The sequence below is a fragment of the Podarcis liolepis genome, assembly GCF_965112155.1.
Source record: "Podarcis liolepis genome assembly, chromosome: 5".
Classification (NCBI taxonomy): Eukaryota; Metazoa; Chordata; class Lepidosauria; order Squamata; family Lacertidae; genus Podarcis; species Podarcis liolepis.
Window position 1 is genome coordinate 60,926,655 of NC_139556.1, and position 9,634 is coordinate 60,936,288.

Sequence of the window (9,634 nt, forward strand, 5' to 3'; positions counted from 1 at the left end):
TCTTGGCTATAATGTTTCTACTAAGGCAACACAAAATGGCTTTCATCTTTTTATGACAGTGCCTCCTATAATGTACAGTAGTTTGTGATCTACTGTAATGCCTGTATTCTTTATCTGCAAAGCTATAGCCCAGCCAGCCTTTTCCTATATTGTATTTATACTGTATTCTTGTTCAATTTCTTACTGCAGTTTACAATCCAGATCTTCAAATTATTTGCCTCATTTATAACCCATTTTCTTTCACGGACAAAGCAGCATACATTGTATCCTCACAACAACCCTGGGAGGTAGGTTAGACTGAAATAGGCCTATAGTTCTCAGTGGGTTTCACAGCTGTGTGAAGATTTCATCATGAGTCTAGTTCTGCTAGGTTGGCAGGAGCAGGGACCGAACAACGGGAGCTCATCCAGTCATGGGGATTCGAACCACCGACCTTCCGATCGGCAAGCCCTAGGCTCAGTGGTTTAGACCACAGCGTCACCAGCAATTTATCTTTAGAAATTAAGCCTGTTAAACCACTTCTGACCATGTAAAGACTGCACATAGATAATACACAATAACACAATCAATATTAACTCCCTGCTGGCAGTGGCGTAGCGTGAGGGGTGCAGGGGGCCGGCCGCACCGGGTGCAACACCTGGGGGGGCGCGCTCGCACTCGCAGCTCTCTGCCCCTACCTGGCTCACTCACTCCCTCCACGGGTTAGGGGGCGCAAATTACTTGCCTTGCCCCGGGTGCTGACAACCCACGCTACGCCACTGCCTGCTGGATACTTTAAAGTCTGCTTTTAAGATACAGGAAAGCAGAGCCTGCCTCAGCTTGCTTGTATGCACTGAGTACCTTATATTAGGCCACAAACAGCATGTGCTCATTTGGTCATCTCCACACTGCTCCCCACGGCCCAATTCCAGCAATGTGTCAATGTGTACTAGGGTAAAAAAACAGGTTATTTTTAATTAGTACATGGCAGTATTTTTCCTTAGCTGTACTTTTGAAATACAGAATTCTAAATTTTGACAGCACCTATTTATACATATTGGTATTATCTGCATTACCAGATTTGTGCAACTTTTATTTGCTTTTTTTCCTAGTTTCACCATAGGTTTTCCTGGTCCTTTCTTTTCCTTCATGCCACTTTAGAAGGAACTCTATAAAAACCTAGCTTATTTTCCCCCCAGCTTTATATAAAAATTAAATATCTACTCTTTGATTAATTATTAAGTTGAACTGATGGTGCACCTATGTGTGATGGCAGAATTCTCCCATTTCCTGGTTAGGAAGATGTCATGCAACCAGTGAAGAAGAAGAAAAAAATAGGTGAATTCCAAGTACTGCATATTCATGGTGTTCACTGATATCTCTTGACACAGTTTATCCCCCAAAGGTAGGGTGGAATAGTTTTGTGTGATTGCTATAAAGGAGTGGGTGGTAATCATGTTTTACATTATTTTTATTCACCATATTGTACTTTCCTTTAGGTGTATACAAACCCACAAACTTACCATTTATTTTAATAACTTCCCAGCAATGGGAACCATGAGAACATGCAAGTATAGTGGTTAGAGACGTGTTGCCAACACTTGGCCTGTGGGCATGCATGTGCCTGCAGATGACATCCCCAGTTATCCAGAGATAACCAATATCTATTTTATTGGGGAGCACAACGTTCTGTTATAGAAAAATCTGGGGTTGCCTTTCAACTCTCCATCAAGGAACTCAACTTGTCCCCTTAGTCCATTATCAGTCAGAGAAGAATGGATGGAGGCAGGAGGCAGTGAAAGCAATACGGATCTTTATTTACCTGTTGCAACAGAATTATTTGCCCCCTTTGGTAGGTGGTGAGGACCCAGAACAAAAGTCCAATAACTTTCAAAGGCTTTAGAAACTGCCCAGCCCCTTAGCCAGGGGCACCCAAAAAGCTTCATAAACTTGCCACCAAAAGAGGAGCTCTACAACAGAAATTTGAGTGTGTGACTTGTCTCCTGTCTATCAAGATACCTGATAATATTTTACTGATTACATTACCTGACCAGCCATTCTTTTGAGATGGTAAATACCTTAGTTCCTGAATCCAGGTCACAGATCTACCCTCTTCATATACATAATATATACATACCCTCTTCATATACATACATACATACATAATATGATTTAAAGGATTTGTAAGAGAAAATAACTATTGGGGGAGGTTTTTTTTCCCAAATATACTTCCTTCTGCTGAATAAATATTTGGGGTCATTAGGAAAAATAATATGGCTTTGGGATTGTCCTGTGTGCTAAAGTAAAGTGCCTAATTTTTTAGGGAAATATTTCTTAATTTTGAAGGGTGAAGGATTGGTTTTCTGTGGAATATGGCCCACTATGTGTGTACACCTTAAAATTATGGTAACAGTTCTCCAGAGGGTTGGGACAATCTGATCTCTTAACAGATGGCCAAGCTCTTTAATAAATTAGCTTTTACCTAGCAGCAAGGACTTCACAGATATGGAGCACATAAAAAGACTTCACAGATATGGAGTTGGGGAAGGGATATGAGGAGCAAACCTGCTTCCTGAAAACCTCTTACAAGAGGCAGGCTGTTGTTTATTTATTATTTTTATTGCAAGAGAATGACATTAAACAAAACTAGAGGAGATAGGGTGAGGATAAGTGGTCACTTAATTATTACCAAAAAGAGAGCAGAGGGTGGTGCAGATTTATTTAAAATTTTCACATGTGTTGATCAGAATGAGGCAAAAGCTGAGGATGGAACAGAAGAGACCCTGGCTTTCAATAGGTTGGTGATCTGAAAGACACTGACCCTCTATCCTAAAAGCAATTTGTATTTCAATAAGTATTGATGATAATGGTGGTAGTGGTAATTCCTACTAGAAGCCTTCCAAAGGATATTAGATAACCTGTTCCTAGATGTTGAATCTAAAAGAACAAAGAGAAAGGAAGTAACACCGAAAGGATACAGAACGCATTCACGCAAAGGAGGGAGCACTTACTAATAAAATCTGATAATGACAATAAACTTCACATTCTGATGCTCATTCTAGCCAGTGCAAATGGAACAGAGTTATCATATATTTCTGCCAATACAAATAGATGAAGTATAATTAAAAACCTTTAAAATGTACAGTCTGACATCAATAACACAGCAGGCAACGGAGCTAAGAAGTGAAACTTGAATATGTATCCAAAACAGAAACTTTAAAATAATAGCCACATTCCTCAATAGATGTAGTGTCTTCCAGTTAGGGAGTTGCAACTTTATTCAGTACCATTCCTTTTCAATGTAATTTCCTGAGAATATTCAGAACAATTTAAGATGCCTTACAGAAATTAACGAGGCTACTGATGCAGGAACCAAGTCTTTGGGCTCATGGCTTTTGGTTTCAGACTCCAAAATTTAGGGCAGTGCCAGCATCCTTGCCTTGAACGTGTGTGTGCAATAGAAAATAGTATTTTAATATTAGTATTCTTAAAGAGGAGGCTAGGGGGAAATCTACTGAAGCTGGCAGGCAGGGAGGGCAGCAGAGGATGCCAGGAGCCATATGAAGAGAGAGGGTCAGGAAGGCATCTATGGAGAAATCACTTAAGAGACCTTCTAGATTCCATATAGCCACCCAAAGAGTTTGTGAGAAAATCTGGATCTTGCTGCATTCCAGGAGAACTGCTCCCATTCTCCTGAATAACATACGGTACTGTTTTCTTTACTTACCAGGTCAAACTTTGGAGAGACTGGTAGATTATTTGTAAAGAAGATCACTGTGATTCTCTTTCCGTTTGTCTACTTTTGACTTCAATCGCCCCTCCCCAAACCATGTGTTTTACCGTAATTAGAAGGAAAGTTTATGTTAACCGTGTTGTCCTGGTTAACTAGTTTGTAGAACCATTCCCTTGGTGCCGGACACAGCTCCAGTCCCTAGTGAGGGGAAATTAATCAGGTCCAGGGATGGGAAGTTGGCTGGGATGTTTTCCCCACTTGAGGCAAAACTGAAAATGCTGCTCCCACCTCACTCCTCCTCTGCAGCCTGACTGGGGTGACTGGAGGTGGTCTGGGAAAGCCCTGGTTTGCTGAATGAGGGGAAAGGGGTGGAGTGGGTATGGGCGCAGCAGGCTGGCAGTGACAGGTAGAATCATAGAACTGTAGAGTTGGGACTCTGAGGGTCATCTAGTCCAACCCCCTGAAACGTAGGAATCTCAACCAAATAATTGATAACACTCCTTTCTTTCATTCATCGTATTATGCCCAGCTGTAGCACTAAGCTAACTGTATGCTTCATTCCACACACCCCAACCCACCACGGTCTTACAATCCAGTGTCATCCCAAGGTCATTGAGGCTATTTCGCATTGTCCATGTCAAGGACATGTTGAAAGTTAAATCCCTGTTTCTGTCTTTGTGTGATGTTACTTGAGGTTAAGGGAAGAAGTACGTTTTATTCAGGGCTTTTTTTATACGGGAACCTGCTGTGTCCAAACATCTCACATATGCACACACCTGTCAAGAGTGAATTCCCAAATTCATCAAAAGGCAATAGAAGCCTTGTAGGCAAGTATTTTCCATGGTGAGCAGTATATGATAGCACATGGAATAAGGGCATTTTCATAGCTGGGTAAACTTCTCTGAATCTTGCAAAGTCATCATGCCATCACAAGGCATCTGGCTCCCTATAGTGGCTTTGTGCCCTCTAAGATTCTGCTACTGGTGCCCCAATGCCAATCAACAGTTCCTCAGTCCTATAGCCATGTCTGGGCAGAAAGTGCAAATGTGCCACTCATAGGCTGAATTATGAAAAAACATCTGAAGCATGTGGATAGCTGGCATTCTGCCCAAGCAGCAGCTGCCTAAGGTGAGCTGCATCCTGTTCACCCAGGCATTTTAGGGCTGAAAAAAGCCGTTCTAAAGGAAGCTCTAGAGCACAAGAAGGAGCAAGTGCAAAATTTTACAACCAGAGTCTTTACCTACGGTATATGATACACAGGGACTCTTTTTCACTTCTGCTGCAAACTAATTGCAGGAGAGTTATTCTGAACACATGCACCAATCCACTCTCTTGCATGTTGGATAATTCACACCATATATCAATAGTTTTCAACCAGTGTGCTGTGGCACCCTGGGGGGTGCCTTGAATGATGGTCAGGGGTGTCGCGGGCAACACTGGCCTCTATCCCTCTTTCCTTCCCTTCCTCCGCTGATGCCCTCTCACATCTCTGCCTCCTGTTTGTGCGGCTCTTTGTTGCAGCAGAACCACCCCTGAAACAGCGTTATCTCTGGTGCCTGCCAGTCTTCCCAATTTTGAGCCACAGAGTGTGATTACTGTGGAAAGAATTTGGCTTCTACACCACCTGTTTGTTACACAGGTGAGGGAACACCTTTTAAATAAAACACAGAACCAAAAGAATTACAGCAAGTGTCAGCATATAAAGTTAGGGACCTGGTTTATTTACTATTGCAATAGCACAGTCTTGCCAATCAGTTACTCAGAAGAACCAGTTCAAAAAGGCTGCTCAAAGACAAATCAGAACAAAACTTATATACAGTAGTTCAAACACAGCAAACAAAGCATCATACAACATCAAGCAGTCTTCTGCATACATCAAGTAAGTTTACAGGTCATGAGAAAGAAAACACACATGGTTCCATACAGGTAACTTCACCTCCACAATTACTTTTGGGTGCTTCTAACTGCTCAGGCCATTTGGGTCTCAAATGTGCTATTTTATCACTGTTTCCTTAGCAACCCAGCCTTTGACAGGGTTGTTGACATTCCTGTCCCTATCTGTTCCTTGAAACCCCTAAGGCAGTGTTTCCCAAACGTTTTTGGGCAACGGCACACCTGTTAGCCGGAAAAAAATCTCGCGGCACACCACCATTAAAGCCCCGCCCCGTGACGTCAGCGCGCAGCGTCACGCCGGGAGGGACGCACAAAAGCGAAAGTTTTTTCCCTCCCCCTTGCCGGGGTGGGAGGAGGCAGCAGAGCGAGGGCAGCTGAGGCGGCGGCGGCGATAGCGGGCGGAGGAGGGGGCGGCGGCGGGAGTTGCTGCTGCTGTTGTTGCTGCTGCTGCCCGGACATGCCGGCCTCCTCCTCCTCCGCTGTCTCGCGCTCCTCCCTTTTGCGCGCGCTGCCCCGCCGCTCGGCACCACCACTGCGGAGCCGCCCCCGGCTCGACGCGGATCCTCGCCGCCGCCGCCTCTCACCGCCCGACTCGCCCGCCTTCCTCCCACGGCACACCAGCCGGTGTCTCACGGCACACTAGTGTGCCGCGGAACACCGGTTGGGAAACACTGCCCTAAGGAGATGTTGGGGCTAACTCACAACAGACATAGGAAAACATCCTGCCTTTGTGCCACTTTCAGGGTCAGATAGGAGAGGTGGAATGCAGCGGAGGAGGGAGGCATGAGAGTCACAAAATGCTGGCATGCAGGAATCATTCATGGATGCATTCGAGCCAAAGCTTAAATGCAATTAATATTGAAACATTTTTTAAAAAACAGAAACCTACACCCTGGGTCTCTAATTCATACATCATTACTGAGGCCAATCTCCAGGCTTAGGCAGGTTTACATGTACGGGTAATTTATTCATCTTGTTATAGAAAAAAAAATGGGGTTGGCTTTTACAGCCCAACTCTCCATCAAGGAATTCAGTATCCCCTACTTATGTTATCGGTGAGAGAAAATTGAATGGAGAAAGGAACCAGCAGAAGGAAAACAAGGAAGATCTTAAGATAACTGATAATGTTTCACTGATTGCATTACCTGGCCAGCCTGGGCCATTCTTTTGAGATGCTAAATACCTTATTTCTTGAATCCAGGTCACAGGCCTACCCTATTCAAATACAAAATATGCCCTTAAAACAAAATTAGAAAGGTTTGAGCTATTGGGGGAGGTTTTTCCAAGATGCTTCCTTCTGCAGAGCAAATATTTGGGGTCATTAAGTGTCCAGATGGCTTCAGGATTGCTCTCCCATACTATTTCAGACATGTATTTATATATGTGCGTTTACCTTGTGCACTTATGAACATTCATTTTATTTATGATACCTTACAGAATTCTTATAACAATATAATCTGATCTCAAACCTTTTACTCCTGTAAAAATCAAGACCAGCAGGTTTTTTAAAAACTTTTATTTTGCTTTAAACAGGTACATATAAATATAGACAACCAAAATTACAAAGGAAAATTCCTTAATAGTAATGGGAAAAAACTTTTAAAAAACTACAAAAAATAATGAAGTACATGAGACAGAACATAAGCAACTATGGGAAAGATAAAAGAAAAGAAAAAAAAAAAAGAAAAAAAAAGAAAGCTGAGCCAAAGCAGGAAAGCTCATTTATTGTACACTTCCGTCAAGCTCACAACAGATCATTATTCTTATCAATTATCTCTATCTGCATTCCAAAGGAATCCTTCATCTTGGTATCAGGGAGCATTTCTCTATGCGGCATCATTCTAAACATAGCCAGATCTTTCTTGCTGAGCCCTTGTCCCCTAAATAATGATTTAAACATTCCCATTCTTCTTTCACCAATTTTTTAGGTTTATCTCTTATTGCATCTGTCAGCTTTGCAAGCTCCAAGTACTCGCACAATTTGACTACCCATTCCTCTTTAGAAGACCAGCAGTTTAAATGGGAGCCCACCAACAACTTGGTAACCAATACAATAGATTTAGGAATGGGGTAAAGCAAAGCAGGCCATCTTGTTTCTTCTAGTATCTTGCTGGCTGATTTTTAACAAAAAAATATTTATTTATTGTTTTAAAAAAATATGAAATGAAGTTTCTGAACTTTCTTTAATGGTAGCTCCCATCAGGCAGCATTACAATACTCTACCCTAGATTTTAAACAGTGTGTGTGTGTAACTGAGCCTATGTCTGCTTTATGCACACAAACATATAGAATAGTGCTGTTGTATGTGGCCTCACTCTGGCACTGGACTGGACTTTTATCTGCAGCCAGCTGGGACGCGGGTGGCACTGTGGTCTAAACCACTGAGCCTCTTGGGCCTGCCAATCAAAGGTCGTGGTTCGCATCCCCATGACGGGGTGAGCTCCTGTTGCTTGGTCCCAGCTCCTGCCAACCTAGCAGTTCGAAAGCACGCCAAAAAGTGCAAGTAGATAAATAGGTACCGCTCCGGCGGGAAGGTAAACGGCATTTCTGTGCGCTGCTCTGGTTTCGGTGTTCTGCTGTGCCAGAAGCAGCTTAGTCATGCTGGCCACATGACCTGGAAAAACTATCTGCGGACAAACGCCAGCTCCCTCACCTGTAAAGCGAGATGACCGCTGCAACCCCAGAGTAATCTGCAACTGGACTTAACTGTCAGGGGTCCTTTACCGTTACCTTTTACTGTAATGTGATCTGCATGAGGCTTTCTTTAAAGATGGTCCAGAAGTTTCAGCTGTTGCAGAATACAGCCACCAAATTGCTTGCAGGCAGTGGCGTAGCGTGGGTTGTCAGCACCCGGGGCAAGGCAAGTAATTTGCGCCCCCTAACCCGTGGATTTGCGCCCCCTAACCCTAACCCCCAGATGTTGCGCCCGGTGCAGCCGGCCCCCCCTGCACCCCCCACGCTACGCCACTGCTTGCAGGGACAAGGTGGTTGGAAATCCAAATCCTGTATCAGTTGCACTAATTGCCAGTGTGTTTCCAGGCCCAGTTTAAAGGGCTGGTGATTGCCTTTAAAGTGGCATAAACCTTGCAAAAAGTATATCTGAAGGACTGCCTGAACCTCTATGACCTGTCCAGGTCCTAGGAAAGAGTGCAGAGGTTCTGCTCAAGAGGCCCATCCTTAGCATTCATCAGCTTAGCAGGCGCAAGAGATAAGGGCTCTTCTGTGTCATCCCATCCTTATGAAATGCCTGGCTGTGACAAACCTCGGGTTCCCTCCCTCATGCTGAATCAGACCTTAGGTCTGTGTTGAACCAAAGGCGAACTGTTCTGGAAGCTCTGCAACACCATCTTGGTAGTCAAGATAACCCCACAATTAAGTGGTAGTTGTTGTAGCAATGAGCTCATATATGTTTATATTCACATGCTTTGATATAAGCTAATTGGCTTGCTTTGGTGTTATCTTTATCTGTGGGTTTCGGGTGTTGGGCTCTGAGCCCAGAACAGGAACTATCTGTATGACTTGGGTCTTTGCCACCTATGCCCTCATCTGGTCAGGTGAAGCGATGTGAAGTCCTGGCTAAAATGATGTATGCTGCTTTGTGTATAAAAAATACATGAATGTTTGCTTGGGCACAGATAAGCAATCTCTTTGCTGTGGTGTCCATCCTGCGTCTGTAAAAGCTGGGAGACCTTGCAGGCTGATTTTCTGCAAGTCTACACCTTTCTCTTTAGTATGTCCCTAGAACTGATCACTCTGGCATTTTTGACATCTTTCTTTAATATCCCTGCACCCAACCACTCCCACAAGCCCTCCTTTGGGCCTATGGACCAGAATAAGGTCCATCTAGCTCAGTAATGTCTACCACTGACTGGCAGCAGCACTTCAGAGTCTCAGGCAGGAGACATTTGCAGCCCTACCAGATGTCCAAAATTAAATTTGGGACCTTCTGCATACAGAATAGATGGCTGCCTGTATTTTATAAGCTGTTGTGTTGATATATATTTTAATTTTCATTTGGTAATTCAATGA